General features: G+C 36.1%; 1 protein-coding gene across 4 annotated transcripts in view; it reads left to right on the forward strand.

Moving 5' to 3' along the window:
* The window catches only part of LOC131071435 (cell division control protein 48 homolog C), a 352,754-nt gene that overhangs the window by 37,009 nt on the left and 302,143 nt on the right, over nucleotides 1-13,602 (forward strand). The gene's annotated exons all lie outside the window — the stretch shown is intronic.

The following is a 13,602-nucleotide window of genomic DNA, read 5'->3' on the forward strand; positions in this document are numbered from 1 at the left end:
AACAACACCCACATTGCATGCTCATTCCTCTTCCTTTCCGCATTTTCCAATCTCTTGCAGTGTCTTTCTTCCCTCTCAATGTTTTGCTTCTATCTTCTTTCCTCACTATTTGGGCTTGCCATGTCAACTCTCTTTGTCAATTCAATTTCCTGTTTAATCTCTCTTGATTTCTTCTTGTCTCCTTTTGCCATGGGTGTTGTTGGTTTGGTGTCACACTACTCCTTTATCTCATCTCATGGTAGTTATTTGGTAACTTATTTTTATAAGTCATATCCTTTCAGGGATTCCTTTTGGAGATCTCTCCCTTTCCATTCTCTATCCCCTTGGTGTATAACCCCCTCTCACAAGGTTGACACCAAGGAGATAGTGATGTTGTCTATGAGAAAGATTTCATCTCTTTCACTAATTCTTTTGTCTGGATTGAAATTAATTTTCTTTTTACTTTCCTCCATACAACCTAACCAGGGTCCTAGCAATGGAACCAATGTGTTGTGAGGTATTCACACATCTCCCCATTGCAAATGGGGACCCCACTTTTTTTTGCTTTCTAGGGTAGTAGTTTGAGTCTTTTGCAATTAACCTTTGCATTAGAGAGGTATAGTTGGTCAAGAGGATAGCTCTACTTGTGAGGTGTGAAATGAAGTGTTATGAGATGAGTGAGTGGTCGTGAACTCGATTGGTCAAGGCCTACAATGGCAAAATGGTGAAGAGGAGAGGTCAAATTGAGCATAGAGAGAAAGAGGTTTGATGGAGGAGCCCTTTATACTAAGCCTAGTCAACTTTGCAGGTGTGTTCATCATTCAAGGTAATCTAATTGCACTTCAATGAGAGGTGAGACCCGGGAGCAAAATTTGACTAAGTATGTTAAAATTTCCTTTGCTCTAGTCTAGGAGCGAATTTTGCTTCCATTGCTCCCCTTTAGGAGTGAAATCCCTCTTCAAGCCTTCCAAATCACCGAAAGTTGCCTCTAAACACCATGTGACACCTTAGTTTGAGCAAAGGATTCAATCCTTGATCAGGAACCTTGAATGAGGTCAAGTATGGAGGTCATTTCCATTGCTCCTCATCAGGAGCGAAAACCACATCCTTTGCCCTCATCTTGGAGCGAAATTGTTTTCTTGAGCACATTTGAGGAAGATGAATGAGTTTTAATGCCTTCGACACCATTTTGATCATAGGAGTGAAGTTCATCATGATTTTTAATAAGTAATGGAGGGAAGAAGGTAGATTTGAGTCACTTCCATTGCTCCTTCACAGGAGCGAAATTTACTTCCATTGCTCTCCTTTGAGAGTGAATTTCCCTTCCATTGCCATTGGAGTGGAGCAAATCTCATTCAAGGTAGGCATTGAGGTTCTTTGGTGCATAGAGTCTGAAACCTAAGGCATAATGTGATAAGACCAAGCTAGAGGATGAATTTGAAGATCATTTCCTTTGCTCCCAAATTGGAGCGAAATCCTCTTCCTTTACCCCACGTTGAGAGCGAAATTCCGCCTAAGACCTCACATTGAGCATGATTTGATGCATTTGAGTTGAGAAAGCGAATGTAAGTGAGCGAAAGTGAATTAAGTGTCAACATGGAGACTACTTCCTTTGCTCCTCTTTTGGAGTGATTTTCACTTCGTTTGCTCTCTTCTAGGAGTGAAAATGCCTTCCTTTGCTTGAGATTGGGAGGGAAATTGGTCTCAAAGCCCTCTTCTAGGTTGAATTGACTCCTTCAAGTACATAAATGGCGAGGTACTTAAACATGAAGTGATGAAAGACAAATTGAATGCCATTTCCTTTGCTCCTCAGTGGGAGCGAATTTCACTTCCTTTGTGACCTTCCTTAAGACTAATTTGATACATTTACACACTAGGAAGGTAAAATTACAAGGTCTAAAGTCGATGCAAAGGCAAGGAATTGATAAAATCAAGCTAAGTGGTGAGTTTGAGGATTACTTCCTTTGCTCCCTGACAGGAGCGAAAATGTCTTCCATTGCTCCTTGTTAGGAGCAAATTTGTGTTCGTTTGCCTGAGTATAGGGGCGAATTTGTGTTCGTTTGCCTGAGTATAGGAGCAAAATTCCTTATAGGGCCTTCTCCAAGGATGAATTAACTCCTCCACATGCATAGATGACAAATTACTCGAGCATGAGTTGGTGAAAGGCAAAATTCGAACAAGTGTGGGATTATTTCCTTTGCTCCTTCTTAGGAGCGAAAAACACTTCCTTTGGCCTGGTTTAGGAGCCAAATTCCTTCCAAGGCTTCCTTTGGGGTCAATTTGACATGTTTCCACGTGTGGGTGGCCAGGGACTAAAGGTTTGAGTCATTGGAATGAAGGTAAGTGAATGATATTGAGCTAAGAATCCAAGTTGAATTTAGTTCCTTTTCTCCTTGATTGGAGCAAAATATCCTTCCATTGCTCCTCATTGGGATTGAAATTCACTTCTATTGCTCCAATCTCAGAGCGAAATCATCCATAAGAAGTTTGGTGAAGAGAATTTGACAACTATTGCATGTGAAGACTTAAATTGAAGAGATGATGAGTGAATGGAGAGCAAAATTTGGTTAAGTGTCCCAAAAATTTCCTTTGCTCTTCTTGTTCCTTTGCTCCTCATTGAGAGCGAAAAGCTCTTCCTTTGCTCATGAATAAGAGCGAAGTTGATTCCAAGGCTCTTCTTGAGGTTACTTTGGCACATTTTCACGCATGAAGGGTAGAGAGCTTAAGTTTTGAATTGATAGAATGGAAAGAGAGGTCACAAATTTGACTAAGTATCAAAAAATTTCCACTGCTCCTTGCTAGGAGCAAATTCTACTTCCATTGCCCTCTTTGAGAGCGAATTCACTTCTACGACACTAATTGAAGGTAATTTGATGGTTTTTGCACAAGGATGCTAAAAACGCAAGGAATGAACGAGGTACAAGAGATCTATTGATGAAAAACTGATGAAATTGTTCCAACTTCCATTGCCTACCCTTGGGGGCGACCTCCTCTTTTCAAACCTGCAAATCACATAAAAACCAGAGATCATATCAAATTAGAAGAAGTATAAAGGTTATATATCATGTGTGTTTGATATCATGTTTGTTTTGTTTTGCAGATGGGAGAGGATGATGATGCAAATTGCAAAAGGAGGAAGATTGTAAGATCTACACCACTATGCAACTTCAAAAGGAAAATTTCATCTGCAAGCACGACAATGCCCAAGAAAAATCTCAACCCTCACCACACCATGGAGACATGAAGAGATCAAAGGAGTACAAAGGAGAAGTCATACAATCACCCCAAGGCAACATAGGCGAGAAAAGCCAAAAGCTCAAACTTCCCATCCGCATCATCACATCAAGCTTCGAGCAAGTGACTAATGTTGAGTGTCAAGAGATAACTCCCAATATCCCTTCATGATAATCAACTCTACAAGTGCAAGATGAGGTGGCATCCTAGTCACCACTCACCAATCAAAGGAGTTCCACATCAGCATGTCTTGATTAAATGAACCAAGCTCATACATGAGGGCACAAACTCCAATGCACCTACCCCCACTATCTATTGGTCGAATATTCTAGAGATGACATGTGTCAAAATGTTGTAATTATTTCATTGGCCAGAATAGAGTTTGTTGTTACAAGCCCTAATTAGGGTTTCATTGTAAAATCTCTGCCATTGATCTCAAATCAATCTTGGTCATTCATTGTAATGAGCTCTCTATATAAAGCTCAAGCTCTTCATTTGTAAAGGTGAATAGAAGAAGGAATAGAATAGTTAGCAATAGTGAATAGTGAATAGTAGATAGCAATTACAGTAGAAGTTAGATTAGGAGAAGGCATAGATTGTTGCCAAAACCTTGTTGTAAAGGACAGATGATTTCATTGAAGTTATGGTGAATTAATGTGTCATTTCAACAAGTTGCATGGTCTCTACTTCTCAATTCATTTTCTTTCATGTTGATTAGATTGAGTGGAAGAATTTGTTTTATGCATTTATTTGGAATCCGTTTAGTCCATACCACTAGCCTTTTGTTGATTGTAAGTGTCCCTTGCGTGGTCAGCTAGAATGATATGAGCTTAACTTCAAATTGTTATACATCCATTGCTTATGCATTAACTTGAATGGTAATCAAGTTTGATGATAATAACTTGAACATCTTTGAATTATGCCTTAGAAGATTGCACTGAGCTTCTGTCAAATTGTTCAGTTTGATGGTGAGGCCTTGCCCAGTAGGATTCCATCGAATCATTCACTCTTCTCTTACATTCTTAGGATTATAATAGATTCCCTAAACCCATGCCTTTTGCTCTTTCTTTATTCTCCCAGCAAATAGTTAGAGTCTAAGTTCCAGCGATTCAAGCATTCAACAATTCAACGTAAGTCCCCTCATGATTCCAGCATAATCACATCAAACCAACGAGCTTATCCACACGTCGTGACCCGACATACAAGAACCTTGGAGTTATCTCAAGTGATCCTTAAGGTAATCTTCAGCATTTGAGTAACTTTGTTCAAGAGAGGATAAGATACTTTTGGGTATTTTATTCTGTGTTCGCATGTGCATGAAAAACACATTAACACAATGCTAGCAAGAAAAAGAGGGAGCATAGACTGAAGCACTAAGCCCCAAGTAATTTCTATATGTCACCCCAGCCTGAGTCATATGAGAGGAATAAGAAGTTAGTCCGGATTGTGCATTGACTAGTTAACCAAATGAAATAATCATAAAACTAATGGCCATAAACCATAACACATAATAAATATAATTCCAGATACATATATATTATTGCTTGTCCATCACTATATTTCTATTTATATCATCGTCTTCTTATTACATTATCATTCTTCTATTATATCATCTCCTATCCTATCTCTATTATCTTTCATCTTTCCCTATACAAATATCTAAGGAGGTTGAGGGTTCATTGTTTGGATTGTTGATGAATTTGATTTTGCTTCTGCATTTTGGAGAGAACTAACGTTCTTCTCAAAAACCTCTGAGGACAAAACCCTCTTGAGTTTGCTAGTTTTGGTGGTGAAAAATTCTCCTTAGCTAGTTTGTGGTGGTTTCGCTTCAAAAGTCACATTGGAGCTGTAATGGAGTTTGTTGTTTTTCGTAGAGACTTTGAGGTTTGCTGATATATGTTGAAGTTTTGGTTTGATTAATGTGGTGAGATTTTGCAAAGTTTTGTTGTGTTTTGAAGGGTGTTACAGAGTTTTCATTGCTGGGCCATACAACTAGTGCTTTCCTGAAGATGCTCTATCAGGGCCACACATCTTTTTCATGCTTATGGGGGTTTGATATGAGGTCGAAGCCATCAAGAGAATCTGGGTTTAGTCATATGCTGCTGATATGAATTTTTATTGGATGGCTGAACCATTTGGAGGTTATCCCTCTTGCCAAGCGTGAGTCTTTTTGGCTAGAATGCGTAGCTCTGGTGAGCCCATTTCAGTCCTTTAATGGAACCTAACCTTTGGGTATCGTTTGTCACCGCTTTGGGGTTGGACAAAGGCATGTAAGGAGAGAGTGGTATTTTTTAGTGTGAATTGACCCTGTACTAGCACTTCACTATCGCTGGGTATAACAGAGAATTCATTGCAGATCTGCTGGTATGTTTTGAAAGGTGTTTGAAGAGTATTCAAGTCAAATGTTTTAATGTTAATCCATCATGGGTGTTTGGGACTGAGCTGCATGCTAGTTTGGAGGGTTTTTGACATTGCTACAAGCTGATTGCCCTATGTTAGCACCATTTGCCTCTGACTGTACAGGTCTGAAACTGGAAATCAGTCCTCTCCATGCAAAATTTGTTAACAGCTGGGTGTTGGGCATGAAAGGAACTGTTATTACAGAGTTTACCTTGCTCTTATGACCTGCAGACCTACTACAGATGACCTGCAACATTAATTTGGACAAATTAGACCTATAAATACTTCTTCCAAAGCTTTGTTGGTGTTTTGATTAAGCTGGGTGCATTCTTATCCTAACACTGCAACTGGGACGTGGTTCATGACTTGGTAAATAGTGAAAGTTATTGTTTTCATCTAAGTTGCTGAATTGTGGGATTTTTCGGGTGATTCCGGGTACGAAACGCACTGGAATCAGATTCTGAAACGAATCTCCTGTGGGTGCATCCAGGGTTCGCATTTTCAGATGCCAAAATGTTTAGTGATTCTAGTTTGATTTTTTTGATATTCTTCAGACCTATAGTGCTGATTAGTGAACTCGGAACTTATCTATAATGAGATTCTAGTTTGATCTTTTTGATATTGAAAACCGAATTTAAATTAGTATGTTATGTTTCAAAAATTGAAATTTGTAATGATTTTGTATATATATATATATATATATATATATACATATATATACATGTAAATATATATATATATATATGTGTGTGTGTGTGTGTGTACACACAAAAAATTAACGTAGCTAACCGCTGCGTTGTGGGGTCATCCCCAAGGTTTATTAGGTTTGTTAATAATATGTTTTATGATAAAATAAATGTGAGTTATAATAAAAACTCACGTAGCTATTTTAGGTTTGAAAGTAATTGGTTGGGATTGTAATATGAGTTGAGTTGTTAAAACAACTCATATATTTGGAGAGATATTCCCTATATAATAGGATCTAAAATATCCTATAAGTATGTATGGAATGAAAGTGAGAGTCATGAATTGGAATAGAATAATATTTCTATGTGCAAAAAAAATAAAGTAATAAATAAGATCTATAAAATCCTATATATTTGTAATTTGTAATTAACATAATATAGTGAAGCATGTTGTGTAATATTATTTGGCTTCTTTTTTGACTCTGTCCCATATTTTCTTATATGGTATCGAAGCAGGTTTAAAGAAGGTGGGATTAATAGAGAGAGTGGGCGTAGGAGTAGCTGTCTCTAAAGCAGTTTGTTGTTGCTCAATGAGGGGATATCATAGTCATCAGAAATTCTCTGCGAAAATGATTCAGCGGCTACCTTTGATTGAATAGAGGAGCCTCTCTACTAAGCACATTCTCTAGGTTGTCTTCCGATTGGACTCATCTGATGGTTGACAAGGACTTTACCTCTTTTTCAACGTCCACAGAGCATGAGTCCAAGCTCCTTGAGTGCGAATAACTGTGAGAAGGTGTACTGTGGAAACAAATCCGATTTGCATTTTCATGTAAGGGACTTATTTTCCCTACATTTTCCCTTATATTATTTGAGTGAGGAACGAGGGATCCCAGTATCGGTGTAGAGAAACTAGGAAGCATCATTGCTATTGAAAATTCGAGCTTGAAAGAGAAATTATTAACCAAATTCGCAACGGATTGAAGAAATATAGAGCTAGGGTTTGGTTAAATCTCAAAATTGGAATAATCAAAGCGAAACTAAGCCTATTTTAGCACATGCCTTAGATGATATCCATTTTATTGTCTGATATTGGTGATATCGATTTGATCGGTTTTATTAGTTTTGTTCTTTTTAGCATACCTATCACACAACCCATAATTGCAATCTCAGTGAGAACATGACCTTGTATTGTGGAGGCAGCGATCCAAGTTTTGACAGGGGTGGCATTATTGTGTAGCTATAATTTGTGGGCGTTGGGATTTGATCAGCCCATAATAGCTGTTGGTTGACTTGGCTCATGATTTGAGGCATTATATTAACTTTGCGATTTGTTTTCTTTTTGAAGTGGTCAGTCTTGCAGGCACCCTTGGATTTGATCAAATTGGAGGCCTTTCTTTGGATGCCATTAAGGCCTAATACTTGTGGCTTGAGACATTATTTGCAGTTTGAGTGTATAGTTGAGCCTTTAGTATATTTAATGTCTAGTTATTGTTTGTTTAATGTGTGAATGTAAAAGTATCAAAAAAAAAATAATAAGAAAAATATTATTTCAATTGTAATTGGATGCACTTTCGCTTGTACACGACATCCACTTTATGGCGGGGCATCCTTAAATTGAGCTTTAGGGTCAAATGTTTTCAATATGGAGAAAAATAGTATATTGATAGGAAAATTTGAAGGTTCAGAATTCCACACGTGGCAAATTAAGTTACAATTGATCCTTATTGGAAAGAATCTATGGGATGTGATAAGTGGAGCAATAACAAGGCCAACTGATCCTGATGAAAGCACAAAGTGGATAATGAAGGATCAAAGAGCAATAGCTTTGATTGGTCTTACACTTTCAGATGCATACCTCCACCACATTGACTTATCAAAGACCTCAAATGAAGTATGGGCTAATTTGAATGCTTTGTTTGGATCAAAACCATCAAGTGCAAAGATGGGTCTAAAGTAGAAATTGTTTGGGCTGAAAATAATGGGGGGTGACAACATTGTTCAACATATTAGTAAGTTTCGTTCCCTATTGAATCAATTATTTGGGATAGATGCTAAAGTAGTTGATGATGATTCAAAGGCTATTTTCTTAAATAGCATGCCTCCTAGTTATGGCAACATTGTTTTCACATTAAACAAAGTAGATACTACCCTAGAAGAAATAATATCCACTCTGATTGATGAAGGAACTAGAAAATGGAATCAACTATAGAGGAAACTACAATGTATGGAAAAAATAAATCTAACCATTCCTCCAAATCTAGTTCTTCAACATCAAAGGAAAATCGTTTCTTCAAGAACAAAATCTTGTGCTACTATTGCAAGAAGAAGGGACACATTATTATGAATTGCACTCAGTGAGCCAAGGATGGAAAGATAAATATAGTTAAGGCATTGGCTGTAGATGATGACGAGGAGTGCCTTCATGGGGTGGCTATTGAAGACCCTTTACATGAAGATAGTGAGGAGGAATATGTTCTCTAAATCAAACCTGCTGGAGGTTGGAGGACATTCAACAACCTCTCGTTAGTCACTAGCGACAGGGTTGTGAAATGCATTAGTAGCAAAACTATTTGTGCCAAAATGACTAAAGCCAAGACCGGTTTCTAGGTGGCAATGACAACCGTCTCATATCATTTGCAATCAGAGTGGCAGTGATCTATAATGGTGGCTGCATATGTGAAAAGGGCTTGGTATCCAAGCTTTTTATTTGTGATTGGATGTGTTTGTCCCCATTCACAAGATGTAAATGATAGAATGTGTTTGTCCCCAATCATAAAAGTTGGTAATTATGATTGGATGTGTGTGTCCCTCATCATAATTGTTGTGAGAAAATGTGTGTGTCCCTATCCAAAATTGATGTAAGACCATGGATAGAAGCATTAGTCCCTATCCTTGGTTCAATGGGTAGATGTGTTTGTCCCTATCCTTGGATGAAAGAATAGTGAGCATGGTGAGGCTAGTTCGACTATTGCTTCTCATGAGTAGATGTGTATGTCCCTACTCATACCTATGATGAACAACTAAACGTGGTCATCAAATATTGCTGGTCCACTATCCCCATTTGGAGAATGATGCAATATGGGGGGGGGTGTTAGGAATATTGCATCATTAGGTTTATTAGGTTTGTTAATAATATGTTTTATGATAAAATAAATGTGAGTTATAATAAAAACTCATGTAGCTATATTAGGTTCGAAAGTAATTAGTTGGGATTGTAATATGAGTTGTTAAAACAACTCATATATTTGGAGAGTTGTTCCCTATAAAATAGGATTTAAAAATTCCTATATATATGTAATTTGTATTGAACATAATATAGTGAAGCATGACATTTTGTTATGTAATATTATTCGGCTTCTATTTTGACTCTATCTCATACTTTCTTATAGGAGCACAAAAGATGATCAGCAGACTTGCACAGTTTTTGCACTCTGTATCAGACTTCTAGTTCTCTGACTCTTCATCTATTTCAAGGTACTTTATGTTGGTCTTCATATGTCTATTCATTTCTTGAATTGGAATGCCCATTTGAATGTTCATCCTATGGGAAACTTGTAACAGCAGATGTACAAACGTTGATATTAATCAAATTTATTTGACAGAAAAGTATCTTGTTCGCATTTATTTTGCATGCTTCTTGTATGGTAACATTGGCAAAAAGCCAAAAATTTTCCAGGTTGATTATTACATTTGTGAACAACGCTTTTCAACCAATTTACCATGTGCTTCACGATTTTTGATGTTGTCTTTTCTGACTTGAATGATGTTTTGAGGCCCCACTTCCTCAATGGTTGTCATGAGAATGTTAGCAATAAATGCACCATTCTTCACCTCCTCTTTACAATCCACTGCTCTCAACAAAATTACCTCTTGAGGGTAATATTGATCAATGGTCGATTTCTTGCATCTTTCCCATCCATTGAAAATGATGGACACCCTTGTCTTGGTCCGAATCCCTTATGGGCTTCCATGATTACTCTACAAACTTCACTTCTTTTTCCAATAAGGTGCTACACATTTTCGCAAACTCGGGCCCTTGTACCCTTTCGAGCCTCATTAATTGTTTCCACTATTTGTTGCTAATATGGTGAATGAATAACATTGAAAGCCAACCCATTTGCGTAGAAACATCTTGCTATGTGTTGATTGGCAATCTCTCAAGATTCATTCTAAAATGTTATTTTCAATGGTCCCTTTGATCTCGTGTGTAAATATTACGAGTTTTTCTTCAAGTGTGGTGAAAAAAGGGTGGCTCTCTATAGGTTGAAGATTAGAAGACGGTGGAGGGGGCTTCATTGCTTGAGATCCTTTCTTTAACAAAGAATGATTTTATCTTGTGGAATGGGTAGATTTATTTTTTCTTGGGCAAGCTTTAATGCCTAATCCAAGGATGTGGCAAAAAATGGGCTTTCACTTGACTCTGAGTTTGAATACCCAACACCACACCCATTGCAAATCCAAATATAACCCCCACTATCTGGAAGCTGTTGTACCATATGAACATATTTCCAAAGGGCGAGAATTGGATCTGTTTTGAAGTGATTTCAGCCTATGGAGCTAGAACTAGTGGCCAATTATGACAAGTTCAATAAACAACACTTTTGAAACAAATGAAAACAAAAAATACATATACAACTTAACTCATTTTGGAAATTAAGAATGTGCTATAGATTTATAGAAGAATGAAAACAAACCAAGAATTTTAAAAGAAAAGATAACAAAAATGTTAATTCATTAAAAAAGAAATGTAAATATAAAAATAAAAAAAAACTTAAAAAAACATACCTCTTTTGCAAAATTGTTCCTCTACAATTTCCTTGGCAACAAAATGGCTCTTGCAAATACATAGGAATATCAAACCAACCATTTTGGAACCTTCACTGATCAGTTTCAACACTATTTTTGCAATGGCAAGCAAAGATGCAAGTTCTACAAAGATGAACGATATTTTTGTTTTGCATTCACAATAAGGGAAATCATTTTTTTTGTTTTCAAAATGTCATGGAATCCATATTTTAGGGTTAGGGGGTATAGTTAGGCATATAGTCAAAGTCAAATGCCAAATTAGAAAAAATATAATAAAACAGCATTAAAAATTTGATGGATTTGCTATGATAGATCTTGCTGGGTGTGAAATTTTTCCTAGTTTCTCCTCAGGTGGACCCATAGGGCATGAACAAAACCTTGGACAGCTCCCCATATGACCTGAATGTATGAGCCAACCCTTTTTGTTGTACCAAATTTTTTGCACTTATTTCTATTTTTAATTAATGAACAATCTAACACAGTACGTGCAACTTCTGTGATTGTTTTCTGACTGACATGGTTTTAGTTGTATGTAAAATAGTGTGGAAATGCATTATATTGCATATTATTGAATTCATTGCTCATAAATTGTATTGTAAGCCATCGTACATAAGAATGAACAACATAGATTATTTTTATGCCCAAGGTGTATTACACTCACATATGGATGCAAAAATGTCCCAATAAAAACTAGAGGGTATTTAATTTGACATGTTTGTGACACTTATTGTATGGAAAATAAAAAAATCATTTTATTATTATTTTTTAATTTTATATTATTTATTACAAGATTAGTACTTTAATATTCTTAATAAATATATATAAAAACAAAAAAAATATATAATCAAATAGTAGTTTAATAATTAGAAATAATATTTTACTCATGGGGGATTGGAAGTGTCCCTACATAAAATTCCCCAAAAATCCACTTTTTTGGATAAGGATAAGAACAAATATAAAATTAAATTATAATGATATGATAATATAATAATAATGTAGTCTTAAATAGTTTTTTTTTCTTTGGCGAAGAGTTAATAGAAATATAAAAATATAATAATAATAATTTGGTACTAAAATCTTTTTTGCTTTTGTAAAGAATTAAATGGAACTATAAAAATAATTTTTTTAAAAAAGAATATATTAAAATATACTAATATAATCATATCTGATTTGTCTGGCAATTCTGGTCTCTGGCTGTGTAGACTATATACTATGGCGGGTATATACTTTGTTGTTGACTAGCGAACTGGGCATTTTGTTGTATACACCCAATTTGTATTGGCTGTGGGTAGGATTGGAGGTTGTCTCTATGATGGGTTCTGGTCTGTTGTGTATATAGTGATGGTCTTGGGGTTGGTTGGTCATGATGATTTGCCCAAACAGGGGCTCTCTGCTGATAATGTAAAATCTTTTGAATTTAATATTCGGGTGTGGCCCTGATAGTGCCACATTAACTGATAAAAAAAATAAAAAAATAAAAAAAATCATATCTTAATAATAATTTAATATTAATTACAATATCATAATATAAATATAATAATGATTTAATATTAATTACAATATAATAACATAATAATTTTTTAAATGTAATAATGAACAGATATGATATCTTTCGGCGTACTTTACCCGTATTCCTCTAAAGATAGGTATGCTAGTATTAATTCTGCTACTACAAATACAGAGACAATAATGTTTATTTTTGACCTTCTTACTGACTGGACATATATGCTTGGTATGCCAACTTGTCTACCACACAAAGGAGTGCATATACACCAGCAATCTTTAAGTTAGCAAAAGATTTCTACTTCCCGCTCTTAGCAACTGTGACCTAGAAGAAGCCTCACGTCCCCTGCTGCAGCTTGAAAAGACTTGCGAAGATAACTTATTTAATTACAGTACAGACTTAATAGCAGAAGTAAGGTTCCAGACTCGACTTCAAAAAACACCCATGCAGCTCCCAATGAAGATGCAAGTGCCATTGACTAACATTTGTGTGATTAGCAAATTTTGTTACCATAAAAGGCATTTCAGTCAATCTTGAACAGCTACTGATGTATCCAATCCTCACGTCACCACTGAGTACACATTCAGCTTGCCTCTTATTTCATGCCACTAGCAACTATGAAACAAAGCACAAGAATAATTAATACCTTCTCTTCAATCGCAGCGGCCAATATAAAGAGAATTAAACGACATTGAATTCCAAACTACCCAATCTGGAAGATATTCACCCCAAACACTTTGCCAACTTAATCAACAGTATATAGAGAAGATTTAGGATGGACTCTATTGCTCAGCAAATGGGACTGAAGCATCATGCTAAGGATGGAGATAAACATACTGTCAAGATTAGCTATTTCACAAGAACCAATGATAATAAATCTCAATCATTTGCCATCGTCTCCAAAATTCACAGGAAAAAAGGTGATAAATTCACACACCATTATTTTAAAAATAGATTAATTTTACTTGTCACTGATTCTACCCTTCTTGT

The sequence above is a fragment of the Cryptomeria japonica genome, chromosome 6 (genome assembly GCF_030272615.1).
Source record: "Cryptomeria japonica chromosome 6, Sugi_1.0, whole genome shotgun sequence".
NCBI lineage: Eukaryota > Viridiplantae > Streptophyta > Pinopsida > Cupressales > Cupressaceae > Cryptomeria > Cryptomeria japonica.